Source organism: Nyctereutes procyonoides, unplaced genomic scaffold, assembly GCF_905146905.1.
Source record: "Nyctereutes procyonoides isolate TBG_1078 unplaced genomic scaffold, NYPRO_anot_genome, whole genome shotgun sequence".
Classification (NCBI taxonomy): domain Eukaryota; kingdom Metazoa; phylum Chordata; class Mammalia; order Carnivora; family Canidae; genus Nyctereutes; species Nyctereutes procyonoides.
Window position 1 is genome coordinate 3,879,014 of NW_026575025.1, and position 22,395 is coordinate 3,901,408.

The 22,395-nt window shown below is 48.7% G+C and overlaps 1 protein-coding gene across 2 annotated transcripts in view; it reads right to left on the minus strand.

Annotated features, from left to right (window-relative positions):
- Positions 1-4,226, minus strand: part of CD82 (CD82 molecule) — a 51,094-nt gene extending 46,868 nt beyond the window's left edge. Inside the window, exon 1 of one of the 2 annotated variants that reach the window (XM_055314376.1) lies at positions 4,080-4,226. The gene's annotated coding sequence lies outside the window, so the exon portion shown is untranslated. The remainder of the gene's footprint in view (positions 1-4,079) is intronic. The other variant, XM_055314382.1, reaches the window with a different exon arrangement.
- Between the last annotated feature and the right edge of the window lie 18,169 nt (positions 4,227-22,395).

Sequence of the window (22,395 nt, forward strand, 5' to 3'; positions counted from 1 at the left end):
CTAGCTCGAGTCCACAGCTTTTTGCCATCAGGCCCTGACACCTCCCTAATTTACAGACAGGCGGAGGTAGGTGACATTGCTCCAGGTAGGGTAAGTGAAGGTAAGAGGGTGGGCGCGATTATTGCACGTGTGAGCCGAGTCGCCCAGTTCACCCTGGGTGCGTGCGTGCATATGTGTGTGCATGTGCTCACACGTGCCCTACTTTGCCAACAACAGATCCCAGGCCACATAACTTCCTAAAAGCCAAGTAACTTACAGGCGTGTGCACAACAGAGAAGGGAAGCCCAGAGAGAAGGAACATATCAGGGGTCACATAGCCTGGAAACAGCAGAGTTGGAACTAACCCCAAGAACCAGAATACAGGCCTCTTCTCTTTCAGCTGCTTCTCCATGTCAGCACACAGTGAATCAGCTGCTGACAGGAAAACCAAAGTGTAGGGGGATCCCCAGGGTGAGTCAGGAACCAGCCAGCCCCCAGACACCAACTGGGCCTGCTACAGAGGTCTTGAGCCTGTGGCTGGCTCCTAACAGGCAGCTTCAGGAGGAGACAAGGGGAGGAGGGAAGCGACACATACCACACTGCTCCTTGTGTTTACCTCTGGGCTTCCCTCCTGGCTCCTCAGATCCAGGCTTAGAGGAGGGGAAGCCGGTGGGCAGGGCAGTTCCTGCTGAGATTAAACAGACCCCCCAAGCCCTGGCCCCATCCTGTCCCACAGAGGGGAGAAGGCTCTTCCCTCCCCCACCCCCACCTCTCACTGAGCCAACTTCTGACTGTTTGATGCTCTTGATTAAATCATAACCGCCCCCTTGGAGCTTCCCATGGGGTGGAAGAAGTGACTATAATGGTTTGGATCAAGGGGTCAAGGCCAAGCCAAAACCAGGGGGTGCCAGCTGGACCCAGATGCTCCAAACCCAGAAGAATGCATAGGGCTTGGATCTGCTCAGCCTTGGGCCCGGAGGGGTAAGCGAAGGTAAGGGGGTGGGCGCAATTATTACACGTGTGAGAGTTCACCCTGGGTGTGTGTGTGCATCTTCAGGTGGCACAGGACTGGGTCCCCAGGGTGGGGAGGAATGAGAAGGAGGAGGAGCTTCCAGGCAGTGGCCCAAAGTCTGAAGATTCAAGAGAAGGGGCTGCCCCACATTGCTGAAATTTCAGAAGAGCCAACCAAAATTCACTCCCCACATATGGGAAATTTCCGTCCCCACCAGCTAGCTTTCACCCCAGCTCTCCCTGGGCTATAGCCAGGAGGCGGAGAGGCACAGGCACTGCTCCCCGTCCACCCTGCTCTCAAACCCACCAACTAACTGGTGCAAGCTCCCACCACTTGGCCTGGATGCTCCCCCCCTTCATCGGTAAGCACAGGGCCTCCTTGGGCGGCTCCTTCCCTATCACTCCATAGCATGCATCACCCTCCCCAGCACCTCTGAGCCCCTGCTATGCACCAGGGTTGAGGCTGGATGGGGGAATAGGAAGAAAAACAGGTCATACGTGGGGATCCTCTCTCTGCTCTCTACATTGCCCTGGCTCTCGTCCCACCCCTCTGATGCTGCCTCTTCCTTCACTCCCAGCAGCAGACATTCCCACAGACCTGCAGGCCCACTCCTTCCCCATCACCATAGCTGCGGGATCATTCTCCCTTGACCTCTGGGCCCCTCACCCCAGCACATCTAGCAGGCTGCTTTCCTAAAGTGCCCCTCTGATTATGTCACTCCCTAGCTCAAAAACCTTCAGTGGCTCTCACTGTCTACACATCAGATCCAAACATCTCCCCTTGGCATTGAAGGCCTTCCATGAGTTGATCCAACCTACCATCCCCCCTTCACATCCCTGCGCCATCCCAGTCCTTTGGGTGGACGGGATCAGCCTAGCAGTTGCTTAAAAATTCCCTGAACGCCTTGACCCTGTGCTTTTGCCTAGGTATTTTCCTCTGCCCAAAGCTTTCACTGGAGCTGAGGAAACCTTCCCAATTCTTAAGACACTTCTCCCCCGCCCTCCCAGATTTTACCTCATCCATGAAAGTTCCTTGTAATCCTTTTTTCCCTTTGTCTCCTATCAGAGTCCCTGGTATCCCTTCCCAGAAGGTCAGCAACTGAAGATGGGGGCAGTGTGTCATCCTTCGTCATTCATCATGTGGGCTGGAGGGGTGTGGGGAAGACTTCCCAGTATTGGCTTAGTAAGTACTGTCTGAAATTCACATCTTCTCCTCCCCCCACGGGCCTCACACCTACTGACCCTCTTCCTCCCCACAACACCACACTCTAATCTTACACTGTTTACATGCTTAGACAGGGGAGTCTGTGGCCCCAAGCTGATTCAAGCCCAACCAGGACTTGGGAGCCCAGGCAGAAACTCTTGCTCGAGTCACCAGGACTAGGAAGCCCCTCCCCCCTCTCCCTACCCTGGTTTCTCTAGGGTCTCACTGCTTTTAAGCACCCTCCCCTCCCAGAGGCACACACACTATCTCCTCCATATAGTGCAGCTTGCAGTCCCATACTACTTTCTAGCTGGTTCCATCTCCCCAGGGCATTCAGGGAGCTGACATGCAGCACCCCCAGTCTTTCTTCTTCAGTGCCCCGCCTTGATTGAACAGGTAACAGGCGCCCACACTGACCCTCACCTTCACCTCAAGCCAAGTGTTCAGTGGAATAGCTGGGTCCCAGACACCAGAGCAGTACAGACTCATGAAATCTCATCTGGCCCCAAGCCCTGGGTGTGTGTTATCTTCCCCAGCAGGAGCCTGGTGGGGGTGGGGGAACCCTCTCACTGTCAGCAACTCAAAATGAGGGCAGAGCCCAGATCTGGCTAGATCACCTCTGTATCTCCTTGCACTATCTAATATAGTAGGTGCTCAGTAAACATTTTTGGGTTTACTTCACTGGATGACCGCCAGCCTCAAGCACTATTACAGAAAACTCAACCACTCTTTGGTCTAGATGACACACTCCCCAAACCCGAAATGGACAAAGTGATGCAGGTGGCAGGTGGGAATTTCTGGTCAGGAGGGGCTGCAGCCAGCCTCTGGCCCTCCAAAAACAGGCTCATTCCCAGGCAGGAAGCCAGCCCATCACCTGCCCATCTGCATCAGAGCAGCTGTCATATAGTGCAGGCTCACTGGGTGTCTGGGACCTTGCTAAACACCGTATATGAATTATTCTGTTTAATCTTCGCTACTGCCCTTGGGTACTATCAGGACTCCCATTTTACAGATGAGGAAACTGAAGCTTGGAGGGAGTGGAATCCTACTCGGTCTGGTACCAAAGCCTAAGATCTTGCCTGCGGAACTAGGCTGCCCAGCTTACTATGGCCCTGGCACAGGGCACCCATTACCACCAGGAACAGAAACCTCCAGCCCAATGAACTAACCCCGAGCATGCAGCAAGAGCCCTGGGCCCTGGGCTTGACTCTGGGCCCAGAGTTTGGTGGGGTTTTCCCTGCTTTACCCAAAACCCAACCCACCTCCCATAAGCACTTGTCCCCTGGTTTCCAACCAGGGCCTCCCAGGCCAGCTCACCTGGAAATGCCCCAGGAAGGGGACAAAAGCCCCGCTGAGGCTGGGAGTCTTTAGTCTTAGGGGGATCTCAGTATTGGGAGGAAGGGGAGACTGACATTTCCCTGCTTTGGGCCTCTTCCCCAGGGCTTGTGGGTTCAAGCCCCAACCGAGGAACTGGTGTGAGCTTTCAAGTACTCCGCTTAACGATCCAGGAGAGTTCCCTTGGCTCAGTGCCACTCGGCGGGGAGAGCTAGGCAGCGCGCGTGCATACCTGTGGCTCTCACCTGCCAGCCCTCGCCTTCCGGGGTTTTTGTGGGAAAGGGCAACCAGAGCACGTAGTTCACCAGGCTCAGCCTCCCCGGTGTATGGAACCCGAGAAGTCCAGAGCAGGGCGGGGAGGGCCGGGCCCGGGGCCGCCCAGCTGGTAGACGACGGAGCCGGACTGGGGGATCAAAACTCGGGGACTCAGGCTCCTGTTCACCCCCCCGCTGCTCCGTGGCCCTGTCACTTGCTCCGAGAAAGCCCGGCAGGGGTGACGAAGACTGGCTTCGCTGCAGTCCGGCCGGCCGGCCTCCCCCCTGCCGCTCACCTGCTGGCTGCGCTGTGTGCTCGGCGCCGCAGGCCCGCGTCGCCCGCTCGCCCCGTCCGCGTCGGACTGCGCGGCCCCGGGCTCAGTGCTCGCCGGTCCCACTGGCGACCGTCGGGGATCGCAGCGGCCGGGCCAGGCCCCGCCCCTCCGGAGGACACGCCCCGGCCCGCTCTGGCCCCGCCCCCGGCCCCGCCCCCGCCCGCGGGAGAGCCTGGCCGGGGGCCCGACCTGGCTCCGCCCACCAGGCCTCCCTCGGAGAGGCTCGCCAGCCCCGCCCCCGGCCCGCCCTGGCCCCGCCCCCTCCCCGCCCCCGGCCCCGCCCCGCGGCGGCCTCCCTACCCCCCCCCCCGCCGGCCCCGCCCCCGCCCGCCTCCTGGGCTCGGTCCTCCGCGCCCCTCCGGCCCCCGGCCCTGCGGGGCTGCAGCCTGGCTCCCCGCCCGCCCGGGCCGCGCTCCAGCCCCGGCTGCGAGGGGAGCCCCACTCACTGCTCGGCCTAACAGTCCCGCCCCTTCTGGGCCCTCCTCGTCCGCCCCAGCGCCCCCCCCGCCCCCGCCCCTCCCGCCGCCCCGCCGGGGTCGCGTTCTCCCCCGGCCTACCCCGCCCGCCCCAGGCGCGCCCTTCTCCGCCCAGCGCCTCCCTAATCCTGCTCTGCCCTGCCAACCCCACCCGGGGCGGGCGGCCTCCGGCCCCAAGCTGGCATTCCTGGGCGGGTGTATCCGGGCGCGACCCGGGCGGCGTGGGAGCGGTTTGCGTTCCAACTCCCGGCCTTTATCAGCAGGCGGCCTGCGCCCAGGCAGTTTTTGAAAATACCAACAACTACCACTGACTGGGCCCTCGCCAGCGGCCGGGCTCTATGCCAAGCCATGTTAAAAGGACTGGCCCTTAAATTCGCACGACTCTACGCCATGGGACTCCTGTTGCGCCCATTTTTTGGATGAACTACCTGAGACTCAGAGAAGGGGAGTCATGGCCTCTTGAGTCCCAGGCTAGCGGGGAGCAGGATCCGGCCCCAAGCCCAGGATCACAAGCTCCTCGCTGCCCCCGCCTGCCTGGACTGGCCCCTGGAGAAGTGGCCCTGGCCAGCCAGCTGTTGGGGTGTACTCAGCAGGCTGCCCGAGGTGGGAAAGGACGCGTGGGTTGATGAGGCAGGTAGCAGGAGGAGCTGCTGGCCTGAGCCCCAGAAGCTGGTTTTCTCTCTTAAGAAGTGAGTCAGAATTAAGATGGGCTGCAAAGATCTCCAGAGGGCTGGGCTGTGGTGCCAGGACCTGCATCCCAGCCCTCCGCACTCCCAGACCCCAGGCAGGACCCAGCCTCAGGCAGCTTTCCTCCTTAAGACAAGGACCATTCACCTTGCAGCTGACAAAGCTCTTTAACTCCCATTATCTCATTGGCATCTCACAAAGGACGCCATTGTGGGGAGGGTATGATTATGCCCATTTTGCCTGGGTGGAGTAGGGTGGGGAGCTGGATCCCAGCCCAGCATGGTGCTTCCCAAAGCATGGTCCTTGGATCTACAACAGCAGCAGCAGCATCTGGGAACTTGTTAGGACTATGTGTTTTGGAACCCCATTCTAGACGGACTGAGTGGGATACCCTGGGGTAAGAGCCTAGCAATTTGTTTTTAACAAGGCCTCTAGGTGATTCCAAATCACAAGCAAGTTTGAGAACCACTGTTGGGCATAATGGTGAAGAAGTTAGAGTGGTCTGAGAATCACGAAAACTGGGTAGCATCCTGGGAGCCTGGTGACCCAAGGCAAGGTACTGAACTTCTCTGGGAGAAGCCTGTACTTGGGGAATAAGAATATCCGTCATGACAGTGGCTGTTGAGGATTAAACATGGTAGCGTTCATGAAATGTTTGCCCACTCTTGCACACTGTGCATGCTCAATACACATTCTCTTTCCAGTAAAAAGTCTTCCTTATAGAATCTTCACACCAAGTTAGGGGAGTGAGTCTGGGGGATCTTTAAGCCTGGCAGTGTCCACACTGTTGTCCTTCCCATAGAGGGACACCATCTTTCCGGCAAGGGGCCAGAGCTTAACAAGCTCCTGAATGATGCTGGTCCAGGGACCACTTTCAGGACCAGTGTGCTACTCTTGGACTGGGTTCCTAGCCAACCCATGCAAAATGGGCATAGAATACCCTCCTCTTCTACCCTATCCCATGTCCCTCCCCTCAAGCTGAGGGTATATGATGGTGATTGGCACTTGGCAAAACAGCTGGATCACATCAGTCCCTCCCTTCCCCTCCAGGCAGACTTTCACTCACAAGAGTCCCATCTGCTACCCCTTCTGGTCTGTCACTCCACGTCAGAGATAGTGGCAGCTGTGGCAACATGGAGGGGCCATCCGCAGGCAGATTTTAGAATCTCTGCCATACTCTCCTACCACCCTCTGCAGTTCCTCCATGGTGCCAGAGCTGCCACTATCTCTAGAGGAGCTCAGGGTCTAATGGTCCTGTTCCACAGAACTCCCCTAACATGTTAATATAAGATTGGGCCCCACATACCTTACATTTCAACATTTACTAGACTATAAAATAAAATGCTTATCCTCCTACCTTGAGAAATATTCTTTAAAATGACCAAAAGGGCCATGCTCAAATTTAGAATTCTCGGACTCCTTAGAATTCTGTGCAGGAATGAGGCAGTGTGGGGTGAGTTAGCCCTGACCCCTCCACTCTCAGCCCATCCACTCAGATTCTTTTCCCATCCCCATGTCTGTCCTGTCCATACGAGTGGCCTAGGACTTAGAACCTCAGCCCACGTGCCCAAGCTCTGTCTACACTTCTTACCCACAGCTACCACCCAGTCACCCCTCTACGGGTGCTTCTGTCCTCTCAGAAGGACGGATCTGAAGGAGTCGCATATTGGAACCACTTAGGCAGACATGTGTAGGGTTTTGGATATCTGAAGCACAACTGTGGAAGGCAGTGGGGTGTAAGCTCTGAGTGGACACAGGTGGCCCTCTTGCCTGGGCCTATGAATGGCCCTGCTGCTTGTCCCTGTCTCCCCAGCACCTAGCACACTGCCTGGTACATACTGGAAGTTTAAGTCATTGAGGAGAGGGGTGTCTGAATTATTTACTAAGATATCAAATTAGCTTGGTATCCCAGCAGCGGACAGGCTTTGTCATGATTTGCCTTGGCCATTTGCTTCTAGCGAGAGACAACTTCCTCCTTTTGGGGAATTCCTCGGTCCATTCCAGAAGTGAAGCCAAGAGTTTGGGAGGTGGGAAAAGGAGCAAGAAGAACTACCCTAGAAAGACTTGAGAGAAGTTATCAAATGGCCAACTTGGAGGTAGGGGAGATGGTGATATGGCAAGACCTTAAAAGGCTTGGGGCACCTGGGTGGCTCAGTCAGTTAGGTGTCCAACTCTTAATTTTGGCTCAGATCATGATCTTGTGGTCATGAGATCAAGCCCCGCAATGGGCTCCATGCTGAGCATGGAGTCTGTTTGATATTCTTTCTCTCCCTCTGCCCTCCCTTCCTCCCCTGCTTGTGCTCGGTCTCTAAAAAAAAAAAAAAAAAAAAAAAAAAAAAAGAGTATGGCTTTGCAGGTCCCAGCCTCTGAGATGATTCCCCCATCCCAAAGGTGGCACAGGAGCTACAAAGCAGGAGACCTGAAGGTCCTTGTGGTCAAGAAAGTTGGTATCAGAGTCTTGTTGGTACCCAGGTACCCAGGCCTAGGTAAGGCTCTAAGACTTTTACACAACTCTGGGAGGAGGGAAGGAGGGAAGAGTGGTGTGTCTGTTTCCTATTGCTCTGTAACAAACCACCCAATCATTTATATGGCTCATAGATCTGCAATTTGGGGCAGGTTCACTGGGGAAGGCTTATCTCTGTTCTATGCAATGTCAGCTGGTTCATTTGGAGGTGGAGGATCCTTTACAGATTGGGGCTCTCACATGGCTAGCAAGTTGGTGCTAGATGCTAGCTGGGAACTCAGCTAGAACTGTGGACCAAAACCTGAGTTCCTCTCCATGAGGCCTCTCTGCAGGCTGCTGTGGCTTCCTCACTGCAAGATAGCTAGGTTTCTTTCTTCTTCTTTTTATTTTTTTTTTACATTTTATTTATTTATTCATGAGGGACACACAGAGAGAGGCACAGACATGGGCAGAGGGAGAAACAGGCTCCCTGCAGGGAGCCCGATGTGGGCCTCCATCCCAGGACCCTGGGGTCATGACCTGAGCCAAAGGCAGATGCTCAACCACTGAGCCACCCAGGTGTCCCGAGGCAGCTGGGTTTCAAGAGCAAACAGAGAACAAGGTAGGAGCACATGGGATTTTCTGACCTAGCATCCGAAGCCATGTAGCCTCACTTCCTCTATATTTTATTAGTGGGGGCATTCACAAAGGCCCAGCCTCTTCAAGGAGAGGAGACATAATCTCCTTCTCTTGATGAGGGGGTGGCAAAGTTCTAGAAGAGACTGCAGAAGAGAAAATACTGTCACAACCATCTTTGGAAAATACAATCTGCACCAAGTGGGTCCTCAGAATAAGGGGAGAGTTTCCTCTGGTGGGAACTGAATGTCTGAATGAAGCCGATTTAAAGAGAAAGGTGTATAATGTCTCTTGCATAACTCCTTGCACACAGATGACTCAGAAGTCCGAGGGACAATGAGTCTTGTGTGCTTGGGTTATGTAGGATCTTCCTTCCTCGGAGAGTCCTCAGAATAGAGGTTAGAGGTAAGACCCCTTTCCTCTTCAGCTAGACTGTCTCTTTAAAATGGTACATTTAAATCCCATTCATTTGATCCTCTTAACAATGACTTCTGTGAGGCTATCTCTTATGATGCCCATTTCTAAGATGTGGAAATAGAGACCCTGAGAAGGCAAGTAACTTGCCCAAGGACATACAACTAGTCAGCGATGGAGGAAAGAGAAGTGACAGTTTGTCACCAACCCAGTTTGCTGTTGCAGAAACTTAGCCCCAGGGGAGAAGCTCAGATTGGGCAGGACCCAGGTACCCAGATTCGGAGCACCCAACCCTGAGCCTGTGTGCAGTCTATCCCTGAAGACTCACAATGAGCTGAAGGGACCCAGCTTCCAGCCTAAGAAGCAGAAAGGATGCTGGTCCCCGGACTGCTGGTGTATAGTCCTTTCCTGGCACAAGTCTTGCCCCAAACTCTGTCCTCACTCAGAGAGTAGTTAATAGTAGTTTCTCAAACCGGAGTGTGTTTGCACTCAGCAGGGCCACTGACCTTTACTGGCTTCTCCAAAGGACTCCTCTGGGAGGATCTGAACTCTAAGCTCAAATTTAACTCTAAATTTAACTCTAAGCTCCTTAGAGCTGGTTTGTAGCTGGGGGAGGGCCAGGCTTCCCACCTGAGAGCCTGACCCACAGCTCGTCTCAGTCATTTTGTGAAAAGCATTTAGACCCCTGTTCCGATCCCCTCTCCCACCAGCCCCCTGCTACAACTCGAGGTCTAAGGGTTAATGCCACCCAGTCCTGGCCTCAGGGGGGCTGTTGGCACAGTGGGGAGGCTGGCGTGTGAAGGGGAGCACACTGCAGGCTTACAATGCCAATGGCAAGAGGACAACAGTCATGGCAGCCTTCATTTTTCAGGTAAGCTCTTACCATGGGCCATTAGAAAAGCATAGCCACTAAAAAAATGGCTTTGACTATAACTTATTTGATGACTAGCATTTGTGAAGCACTTCACATATTATAAAGCTTTGGTTTTTTTAAACTGTTGAGATGTGTCCCCATCCACAATTCCCTGGATGCCTGGTTTTGTTTTATTTTGTTTCCCTTTTCAGGCATCAGCTCAACCCTGTGGCAGGGGTTGGGCACCCCCAAACAGTCATGGGCTCACACCCTAACATATGTTAGTTTATTTATTTATTATTGAGATGTATACTATTTTACTGGCCATTTTATGTGTTTTGAACCACACACAGAAACAAAGTTTAAAAACATGAGACAAAAATTATGTAAAATAGGGGTACCTGGGTGGCTCAGCAGGTTAAGCGTCTGCCTTCAGCTCAGGGCATGATCCTAGGGGCCTGGGATTGAGTCCCACAATAGGCTCCCTGCTCAGCAGGAAGCCTGCTTCTCTCTCTCTCTCCCTCTGCCCCTCACCCTGCTCATTCTCTCTCTCTCTCTCTCAAATAAATAAATAAATAAATAAATAAATAAATAAATAAGGGGTGCCTGGGTGGCTCAATGGTTTAGCATCTGCCTTCAGCTCAGGTTGTGATCCCGGGGTCCTGGGATCGAGTCCTGCATTGGGCTCCCCAGAGGGAGCCTGCTTCTCCCTTTATGTCTCTGTCTCTCTATGTGTCTCTCGTGAATAAATAGATAAAATCTTGAAAAAAAGAAAAAAGAAGGAGAACATCTTTAAAAAATTATTTAACATATTAACTACATACAAAAATAAAAATAAAGAATTCTAAACCTATCTCACTATTTTTTTCCTTAAACACCAGTAGCTAACATTGTAGTCCATCTACAGTGGCCTCCATACCCACTCATGCCCAAGTAAGAGTTGCTGGGGGCAGAAAACAGAGAATGCTCCTCAGGGAAGCCCTCCTTCAGTGTCTCCAGATACTTAAAAGTCCCTAAGGAGGACAGGGAGATGCTGCAGAAAGGGGCACAGGGATGGGAACTGCCATTTTACACCTGCCAATGAGTAGAGTTGCACAAAACCAGAGTGGGATCCCTCTCTGAATCAGACTGAGGTCAAAGAGAACACTCCTGAGGCCCAAGAAGCCAATGGGGTACACATACTCCCCATCATACAGTTGAGAACAGTGAGGCTCAGAACGATGAGTTGAAAAAGCTTTGAATTTGTCACCAGCATTTCAACATTGGGAAATTTCACATAACATTTAGATTTGTGGCTTCTGTTGGAAAATAGGAAAATCCACACACCCTTCTGACAGGGCAACAGCTGGCGGGGCCTGAGCGTGGCTGCCCCTTTCACTTATTCTATATACCCTCGAGCGGACCGCAGTCCCCGCCACTCCCCAATGCCTACCCAAGCTGCTTCTCTTGTTTCTGTGAGCTGCCTGCCCTCCATCGGCAGCTGGGTTTGCAATCCTGGGCTGGACAGATACTGGTTGGACTGGTGTTCACACGGAGAGCTTTCTGAGTAGCAGCAGCAGTGTAGAGACCTTGGAGGGAGACCAGGACACCCCATTCTGTTTTCCCCTTCTCTCCACCACCTCCCGATGAAAGCCGCAGGGTTAGCACAGCACCCCCCCCCCCCCCCCCCGCCTTGAGAGATGGTTTAGGCTCCAGTCCTGCTCTGCTAACTCCTGAACCCTGAGACCCAAGGCACTTCCCTTCACATCTCTGGGTCTGTGTCCTCACCTGCAAGGTGCACACACAACATTGGCTACCCTAGCTCTGTACCATGGACTTGCTAGTTGTCCCCAAGTCATTTCTGTCACCAACAGAAGTGTCAACAAAAACAAACAACCTCTCCGCACCCTTCCCTCCAAAATGAGCATCTATTGCCCTCTGGTGTCCACACCACTCAGTGCGGCCAATCCAGAGAAGCAGAAGAGAGACCAGGAGAGGAAAGGTTGGGGGGCAGGGGTTGGAAGGGGGGGTGTCCCAACCTGCTTCCCACCTGCTCCTGGCTTCCATGCAGGCAGGCCCCCAGGAGCAGAGTGGGGCCCTGGCATGAGGGCCAGGCTAGGGTAGACATGAAATTAGGTCTCCTCAGTAGATCCAGCTGCAGACGCCTCACTTGTCCCACAAAAGGAAATGGGGTGTGGGGTTTAAGAGCTGATGGTTGCTGGCCTACAGTCCCCCTGGTGTCTGGAGGCCTCAAGGACCCAGTGACTCTGGTTTAACAGTGGTGACAAAATAATATTAACTACAGTTGGCACTGGAAGCCCAAGAAGAGGAATCTAGTTGTCAGTGTAGAAAACTTTACTAAAAGGTACTTGCAAAACCCCCTAATTTGTTGAGCGAGGGGGTTGGAGTTGGCTGGAGAGTCAGACTCACCTCTACTGCAGAGCCAGCCTCATAAGACAACTGTCACTGTTGTCATGCTCTATCCGATGCCCCCCAGGGCTCTAGGAAGTCAACTTTGCCACCCCGGGGGAAGCACCCCTCCGCCAGGAGGTTACCCCAGTCACACCAGTAAAGCATGGGAGACACTGGCAGGGCCTGTTCCCTCCAAAGCTGAGCCTTGCATGGGGGCATCCGTAAGGAGGAGCTGGCTGCATGGAGGCTGGTGGTGATGGGGGTGTTCTGTGCCCACCTTGGGAGGTAGAGCTTGTCGGGTGAGAATTTTCTCAAATGTAGAAAGACTATTCCAAAGACAGGACAGCTAGGAGAGTAGCCCCCCACAGCTCCAGCTGATGGAAGGCATTCATTGCCTCATCTCATCCACACACTGCCCCTCTGAGGTGGGAACATGGTCACCTCCATTTCGTGGAGAAGAAAGCTAAGGCTCTGAGTGTTTAAATTAATTTGAGTAAGATCCCACGGCTGGCAAGCGGCAAAGCTGGCCAGGGACTGCCTGACTCAAAACTTGATAAATATGCCAAAGCACCTGCCTTAAAGTGCCTTCTTTTTCAGGACCCACATCTCATTGACTGAGAATGAACCAGGGAGTCTAGAATGAGGGCCTAGAAGGAACTTCAAAGGTCATCTATCTTCTCTAGTGTCCCCCTCCTCTCTTAACCCTGTATTAGTCAGCTTTTGTGAGGTTATGCTCTAGTAACAAAGAACCCTGAACACCTCATTGACTTATAATAGCGAAGGTTTGTTTCTCATGTATGTGAGTGACTGCTGAAGACTTCTGTAGGTCAGGTGGTCCCTGCTCCTTGTGTCTTTGTCATTCCTAGGTTCAAGATGAAAAAATTAGCCCCTATTTGGGATATGCTCTTCTCATGGAAGAGGGAAACAGAGCCATGGCCAAGCCCCAGGATGGCTCCCAGAACTTCTGCTCAGATGTAGCACGTGTCCCTTCTGCCCACATTCCTCTGGTTAAAGCAAGTCACACAGCAGAGCTCCATATCACCTCCTGCAGGTGATCCCCAAAACAGACTGTGCTTTAGCCACTGCAATGTTGGAAATATAGAAAAAACCTGGTTCAGTGCTTTCCAGAGGGAGCTTTATGGTGATGATCACCTTTATGTCATTGCGGATGTGCCTGGAGTCCACTCTGGTGGCTCAGTGGGGAGGGGCTTTGGGCCCACCACCCTCTTCCCCTGGTGACCCTGCTCTACGCTGTTTTGTAGATAACAGAATAAGAATTCTGAAGAGGGACACCTGGGTGGTTCAGTGGTTTAGCACCTGCCTTCAGCCCAGAGTGTGATCCTGGAGACCCGGGATCGAGTCCCTCATCGGGATCCCTGCATGGAGGCTGCTTCGCCCTCTGCCTATGTCTCTGCCTCTATCTCTCTCTGTGTCTATCATGAATAAATAAATAAAATCTTTTTTTAAAAAAAGAATTCTTCTGAAGAGAGTGCAACACGCACACGCCACACACACACACACACACACACACACACACTGACTTGAAAAAATGTTTACCCCAAATTTATTCTCTAATGAGCAAATAGCCTGCTCTGTGAGTCTGCAGGACAGTGGCATAAGGACATTTATGCTGTGGGTGGATCCAGTGAGAAGATTGGTGTGAGTCCCAACTGCATCTCTGCAGTTCTTCACGGACATCCACAGCTAGTGTCTATACCGTCTAAGCAGCCATGAGCCACCATGATCATCGTCCCCACATTATTAAGTATAAATGTCTTCTTTGTGGAAGGAAAAGCCTGTGAAGAGACAGAGGGAGCCAAGAGACCTAGAAAATCTAATCTACTTATAAGAAAGTCTGGTAGTGAAGGAAACAAAAGGATGAAACCATTCCTTTGGCCACACACTTGCCTCCACCTAATGCATATACTATATTTTCATATATTAAGAACATAAAAGATGATTATAAACGTGTGGTTGGTTCTGGAATGCATTACCACATTTCCTGAGTATGACATGGTGTTTCTGAAAAAGCTTGAGAAATCATTTGGGTGGTGGACACACAACTTTCATCCACCGAGGAACCCCTGGGCATCAGGTTGGCACCGCATGTGCCCTGTGGACAAACAGACCAGCTAATGGATCCGTGAGGGGTTGAACAATTAGGCAATTGGTGTTTTAGCTGCTTTAGGTTATACAGAAACCCTTAGTAGATTATCATGTATGTTCACATCACACATGGGGAGTTGGTGAGGAATTTTGGATGGGTAAGGAATGCATTATTTTTTCCCATTTAGAGCAAAAAGAATGTAGTACCTCACTAGACAAAATTTACTATCTAACACTTCAGGCATGGGTTAGATTTTTACACTCTATATACATCTCTGCATAAAATTATAGACCTGGTCCTAGTGATAATGATTATTTTGAGTATTCCCTTGTCCTGGGCTGTGTGCCAAGCCTTTAACATGTAATTTATTTGATACTTGAAACAGGCTTATAGGTGAGATGTGTTTATTGTGATTCATGGTGGGTGACACCAGAGGAAAGTGAAGAAAGAGGTTTAGTCATTACCCCAAGGTCACAATTCCTGGCTTGGGTAGACAGGCACTTGTTTTTAACATTGTCCTTATAATGAACATATACAGTTTCATATTCATAGCTGTGTGTCCTAAATTTTGCCATAAATAAGAGTAAAAGAAAACTGAAGCAGAAGGAATACCTCCTAACTCATTCTATGAGGCCAGCATTCCCCTAATACCAAAACCAGACAAAGACATTACAGGAAAGGAAAACTGCAGATCACATAGATGGATGGAAGAGAATAGAGAGCCCAGGATTAAACCCATGTGTGTATGGCCAATTAATTTATAACAAAGGAGCCAAGAATATACAGTGGGGGAGGGTCAGTCTCTTCAATCAATGGTCCTGGGAAAATTGGACAGCCATATGCAAAAGAAAGAATCTGTCTTACACCATACACAAAAGTCAACTTAAAATAGATTGAAGGCTTGAAAGTAAGACGTGAAACCAGAAAACTCTTAGGAGAAAGCATAAGTGGCGTGCTCCTTGACATTAGTCTTAGCGATGATTTTTTTAATCTGACACCAAAAGCAAAGGCAACAAAAGCAAAAATAAATGAGACCACATCAAACTAAAGAATAAGCTTCTGCACAGCAAAGGAGACCAGTCAACAAAATAAGGCAATCTGATGAATGGGAGAAAATAATTGCAAATCACATATCTGGTAAGGGACTAATACTCAAAATATATAGAGAATTCGTGCAACTCAGTAGCAAAAAAAAATATTAGCAATCCAATTTATTTATCTTTTGCTCCTGCTTTTAAACTTAAATTCACTTAATTAACATAAAGTTGATTATTAGTTTCGAGTAGAGGTCAGGGATTCATCAATCATATATAACCCCAGTGCTCATTATAAAATGTGCCCTCCTTAATGTCCATCACCCTGGGATGGACATAATCCCATCCCCCTAACCCCCTCCCCTCCAGCAACCCTGTTTGTTTCCTATGATTCAGAGTCTCTCATAGTTTGTCTCACTCTCTCATTTCGTCTTGTTTTATATTTCCCTCCCTCCCACTATGATCCTCTGTTTTGTTTCTTAAATTCTGCATATGAGTGAAATCATAAGATTGACTTATTTCACTTAGCATAATACCCTCCAGTTCCACCCTTGTCTCTGTAAATGGTAAATATTCATCCTTTCTGGTGGCTGAGTAATATTCTGTTGTATATATAGACCATAACTTCTTTATCTGTTCATCCATCAAGGGACATCTCGGTTCTTTCCACAATCAGGCTATTGTGGACATTGCTGCTGTAAACATTGGGGTGCAGGTGCCCCTTTGGATCACTACACTTGTATCTTTGGGATAAATCCCTAGTAGTGCAATTGCTGGGTCATAGGTTAGCTCCATTTTTAGCTTTTTGAGGAACCTCCATACTGTTTTCTGCAGCAGCTGCATCAGTTTGCATTTCCACCAACAGTATATGAGTGTACCTCTTTCTCCACATCCTCTCCAACATCTGTCATTTCCTGACTTGTTAATTTTAGCCATTCTGACTGGTGTGAGGTGGTATCTCATTGTGGTTTTGATTTCTATTTCCCTGATGCTGAGTGATGTTGAGCATTTTTTCATGCGTCCGTTGGCCATTTGTATGTCTTCTTTGGAGAAATGTCTGTTCGAATCTTCTGCCCATGTCTTGGTTGGATTATTTGTTCTTTGGGCATTGAGTCTGATAAGTTCTTTAAAGATTTTGGATACCAGCCCTTTAACTGATAAGACATTCATCCATATTTTCTCCCATTCTGTCAGTTGTCTTTTGGTGTTGTCAACTGTTTCCTTTGTTGTGCAAAAGCTTTTTATCTTGATGAAGTCCCAATAATTCACTTTTGCCTTTGTTTCCCTTGCCTGGAGATACGTCTAGCAAGAAGTTGCTGTGGCTGAGGTCACGGAGGTTGCTGCCTGTGTCCTCTTCTAGGATTTTGATGGATTCTGGTCTCACGTTTAGGTCTTAGGTCTTTCATCCATTTTGAATCTATTTTTGTGTATGGTGTAAGAAAATGGTCCAGTTTCCTTCTTCTGCATGTTTTCCTAATGCCATTTGTTGAAGAGACTGTCCTTTTGCCATCAGATATTCTTTCCTGCTTTGTCAAGAGTAGTTGAGGGTCCACTTCTGAGTTCTCTAGTCTATTCTAATGGTGTATGTGTCTGTTTTTGTGCTGGTACCATACAGTTTTGATGATTACGGCTTTGTAATAGAGCTTGAAGTTCCAAATTGTGATGCCACTAGCTTTGGTTTTCTTGGTTTCTTGGCTGTTTCAGGGTCTTTTCTGGCTCTATACAAATTTTAGGATTATTTATTTCAGCTCTGTGAAAAAAGTTGATGTTTTTTTGATAGTGATTGCATTGAATGTATGGATTGCCCTAGGTAGCATAGACATTTTAACAATATTTGTTCTTCTAATCCATGGGCATAGAACATTTTTCCATTTCTGTGTCTTCCTCAATTTCTTTCATGAGTGTTCTATAGTTTACAGAGTACAGAGCCTTTGCTCTTTGGTTAGGTTTATTCCTGGGTTACTTGTGGGGTTTTGATGCAATTGTAAATGGGATTGATCCTTAATTTCTCTTTCTTCTGTCTCATTGTTAGCATGTAGAAATGCAACTGATTTCTGTGCACTGATTTTATATCCTGCCACATTGCTGAATTCCTCTACGAGTTCTAGCAATTTTGAGGGTGGAGTCTTTTGGGTTTTCCACATAGAGTATCACGTCATCTGAGAAGAGTGAGTTTGGTTTCTTCTTTGCTAATTTAGATGTCTTTTATTTTGTTGTTGTTGTTGTTGTCTGATTGCTGAGGCTAGGACTTCTAGTACTATGTTGAACAACAGTGGTGATAGTGGCTCTCAGTTTTTCCCCATTGAGAATGATATTCACTGTGGGCTTTTCATAGATGGTTTTTATGATATTGAGGTATGTTCCCTCTATTCCCGAAGAGTTTCAGTCAAGAAAGGATGTTGTTCTTTGTCAATTGCTTTTTCTGTATCTATTGAGAGGATCATATATTCTTAGCCTTTCTTTTATTAATGAATGTATCACATTGATTGATTTGTGGATGTTGAACCACCCTTGCATCCCAGGAATAAATCCCACTTAGTGGTGGTGAATAATCCTTTTAATGTACTGTTGGATCCTATTCGCTAGTATCTTGGTGAGAATTTTTGCATCCATGTTCATCAGGGGTATTGGTCTATAATTTTCCTTTTTGGTGAGGTCTTTGGTTTTGGGATCAACGTAATGCTGGCTTCATAGGAAGAGTTTAGAAGTTTTTCTTCCATTTCTGTTTTCTAAAACAGCTTCAGAACGATAGGTATTAATTCTTTAAATGTTTGGTAGAATTCTCCTTAGGAAGCAACCAGTCCCGGATTCTTGTTTGTTGGGAGATTTTTGATACTGCTTCAATTTCCTTGCTGGTTAAGGGGTAAGTTCAGGTTTTCTATTTCTTCCTGTTTCAGTTTTGGTAGTTTATACATTTCGAGGAATTCATCTATTTCTTCCAGATTGCCTAACTTGTTGGCATTTGTTGCTCATAATATATTCTTATAATTTAACAATCCAATTTAAAAATGAGCAGATCTGAATAGACATTTTTCCAAAGAAGACATACAGATGGCCAATAGGTACGCGAAAAGATGCTCAGCACCACTCAGCACCAGGGAAATGCAAATCAAAACTACAATGAAATTCCACTTCACACTCATCGGAACGGGTATCATCAAAAAGAGAAGAGGTAACAAGGTGCTGGCAAAGATGTGGAGCAAAGGGAACCCTGGTGCACTGTTGGTGGCAATGTAAACTGGTGCAGTGTGGAGGAAAATATGGAAAACAGTGTGGAGGTGGCTCAAAATTAAAAACAGAACTACCATATGATCTAGAAATTCCACTTTTGGGTATTTATCAGAGGAAAATGAAAACCCTAACTCAAAAAGATATGTGAACCCCCATGTTTATCACAACATTATTCACAATAGCCAAGATATGGGAACAACCTAAGTGTCCACTGATGGATGAAAGGATGAAGATGTGGTGCATATACACAATGGTATAGTATTCAGTCATAAAAATGAATTAAAACTTGTCATTTCACTGCTGACAATATCGATGGAACTTGAGTACATTTTGCTAAATAAAAGAAGTTCAGACAAAGACAAATATTATATGATCACTCTTATACGTTGGAATCTAAAAACAAACAAAGCAAAACAAAACAAACTTTAAATACTGTTTTCCTGGATCTGAGAGGAATTTGCTTGCAGGTCTTTATGTATAGGGAGATAGCCATGTAATGAACTTTATCCATAATTGCTATATTTAAAAGAATGTGATCTGTGTTCTATTTCAAAAATTTCCAGGTTGTGCCCTTAAAAGGCCAGAAGAGCACCTTTTCCTCCTCCTCCTGCCCCTGCCTGCTGCCTTCCCCGACTAGAATACAGATGTGATGGCTGGAGAGGCAGCAGCCATCTTAGACCTCAAGATAGCAGCCAAAGGTTGAGGGGGCTGAGGAACAAGACAATCCAGTACCACCACCCTCCTAACCACCACAACCACCCTGTCACTTTTATCGTCATCACTATTGTCATCAAATTAGCATTTGAATCCAGGCTTTCTGACTTGAGGATCCTTTTAACCTTGATTTGATGATGAGTGAACAGACAAGGCTGCTGATGTCTGATTGTCAGCCGGCTCTCTGCCCTAGAGAAGAGTCTGGGAGGTATGTTAGAGACTATGGTCCTAAGCTTTCTGAACAGCATCTTTTTCTCACACGCAAAATGAAGGTAATAAAAAGAATAGTAGAATCTATTGCATGAGATTAGAAATGGTGTGTGTGATGTTCTTGGCATTGAATCTAACATTTAGTAGTTACTGGATAAGCAGCAGATTTTATTAAGACAGTAATTAGTATTAATAGAATCTAAATTATGTTCTGGATGGAGTGAGACCCCTCTCTCTGGCCAGTGGGTGTGCAGAGAAGTGATGTGTGCGACCTCCAGGTCGTATCCCCACAGGAGATAGGAGTGCCTTCTGGTCCTCTACTTCCACTGCCTGGAATGTGACATAGCAATGAGAACTGGGGAAGCTTTCTTGGGCAGTGAACGAAAGTTGCATATTGAAGATGATGGAGAAATGTGACAGAAAGTTTGGGTCTCCCCCAGCCTCGAGCAGCCATGCCAGCCTGGCCCAAGACAGAGATAAATTTCCATCTTGTTGACGCCGCTGGATTTTGAAGTCCTGCTAGCAGTAGATAATCTGTACCTTTGAAGTTTGTCTTAGAAAGATTGGTTCAATGTCTATGGATTTTGAGGATGATTTTTCCCCAAACTCATCTTCAAATTCTAGGACCCCTGACACAAATCCTCATTGCCAGAAGCAAAACCTGTCTCTTGTTCCATGGCTGGGTCCTGAACAAGGTCCTATCCCTGCTGGAGTCTCCCCTCACCCCCATCTGCAAAGTAGAAAGTGTGAGCTCGGCATCACCAAGGATTAGTGCAGATGAGTGAGATCACAGGTGAAGCGCTTTTGGCTTTACTGGAAGGATGAAATTCAAGAGTTAATAATGATGAGGATGACAGTGATGGAAATGGTAGAAGATACAGTGGTGGTGATGGGAGGGGTGATGGTGGAGGTGGAGGAATTGATGGTGGGGATGATGGGGATGGTGGGGATGGAGGGGTTGGTGATCGTGTAACGATGCTGACAGTAATGGCACTGGCTATCGTGATGAGGAGGAAGATGATGTGATATGGTGTGACGTAATGGAGATCATGATGGTGATGATGGTGATGATGGCAAGAATGGTAATGGTGATATGCTGCTGCTACTGCTGGTGATGGTCATGTGACAAGGTGATGGTGATAGCCATAGTGGTACAGGTGGGGACGTTGGAGACAGAGGTGATTATAGCGATAGTCATAGTAACGTTGATGGACTGGTCGGGATGGTCGTGTTGCTGGTGGTGTTAATAGTGAAACTGAGAGTGGTGGTAATTTTGATGACGGTGGTCATGGTAGCAATGATTACAATAGTGATGATGATGATGAGGGTGATAGGACGGTGATGGTGGTGACATTGATGGTTGTGATAGTGATGATGGTGCTGATGCCGATTGTAATTGATGATGATATTGGTGACTGCAACATACTAACATTTCCATTGATCATGGGCTGGTATTGACATTGGTGGTATTAATTGTGATGTTGTTGAAAATTCATGATGTGTCCAGACATAGAATTGTAAGTATCTTCTCCCAGTACATGGCTTGTCTTTTCTTAATGAGATGACACTCAAATTTGTAATTCCAGATCCGTTCAGTCGTTCCGAGATTCATGCGTCTGTGCGTTTATGCCTCATCTCTTCGTGTATGACCATCCATAGAGCTCTTGTTCCCCTTGGTCTCTTGCTGCACACCTGTTCCTTCTGCTTCCTTGTCTCAGCAAATCACGGCACCAATCATCTATAGTCCAACCTCTGGAACACCCCCTTTGATTCCCCCCTTTCCTCTGCACCCGTCATTTATAATCCATCAGTAGCTCAGCCAATTCTATCTCCAGATACATCCTAACCCTTCCATTTCTTTTGATCTCTGCCATGCCCACTCTACTCCAAGTCACCATTCATCTCCCTCCTGGGTGAAAATAATCACTTCTTAACTGCACTCCCCTGCTTCCACTCTTACTACCCTGTAATCTTTTCTGCTCAGTGGTTGTTTAAAAATGCGAATCAGAGCCTGTCTTGCTCCTGCTTCAAACTTCCCCATGGAATCCTGTTACTCCAGACAAACTCCAGGCTTATTACCATGTGTGTGATCTGACGCTTGCCTACCTCTCTGACCCCCTCCCCTCCCATGCTTCAGTCTCACACTTTTGTTTCTCTAATATCTCATGCACCTTCCCACCTAAGGGCTTTTGCGTTTGCTGCTCCCTCTGCTAGAAACACTCTGTCTCCAGATCTGCATAGTCAAGTGGCAATATGAGAATTCAGCGGGTTGGCCTCCAAAGTCTCTACTTTGAATTGCTACAAATACTGCCTCTCTGAGCACATTGTCCTGCTTTATCTGATCCATCTTCATTTATCTTACTTTTTAGATTGTTGTTGGACTTCCCCTACTATAGTATAAGCTCTAGGAGGGCAAGACCTTGTATCCTTGTTTCCTACTATATCCCCAGCCTCTAGAACTATGTCTGACACATAGCAGGTGTTTTATAAATAGTTGTGAATGAATTGGTTGGCTCCTGAAGCCAACTAGAAACATGTTCTCCTCCCCTCTCACCAAGTAAAGCAAAGGTAAGCTTGTGTCTGCATGATTCCATGATGAGGACAGATGACCTTTCCCTCTCTGCCCTCCTGTCCCCTACTCCCGTGGCTACTGCCCCAGTTCAGCTCAGCAACTGTGATCATAGCTTCCGGTCCTGAGCCCTTTGCTCCACTCCAGAGGAAGACCAAAATCACAACACAAAAATCCAATTGTTCCCTCCTCTCCGCTTAAAACCCACCAGTGTCTCCACATGAGGTATGCACTGCTTTCCACACTGAGCTCAACAGCTGTTGATGACTCCTTGGGTGTCCAGAGGAGGTGGAGGATGGGCTGAACAAGCATGCTCCTAATCATCTCCCTCCCTTTCAGCCAGGGAAGCCTCATTTCTATCAGCTGTACACAGAGGCAGTAAACATTGAGATGAAGGGCGAGGCTTCTAGAGCCAGTCTGCCTGAGTTCAAATCCTAATTCTGCATCTCTGGAGCTGTGTGACCCTGGCCAGGTTACTCACCTTCTCTGATCACCAGTTTGCAAATGGAGCT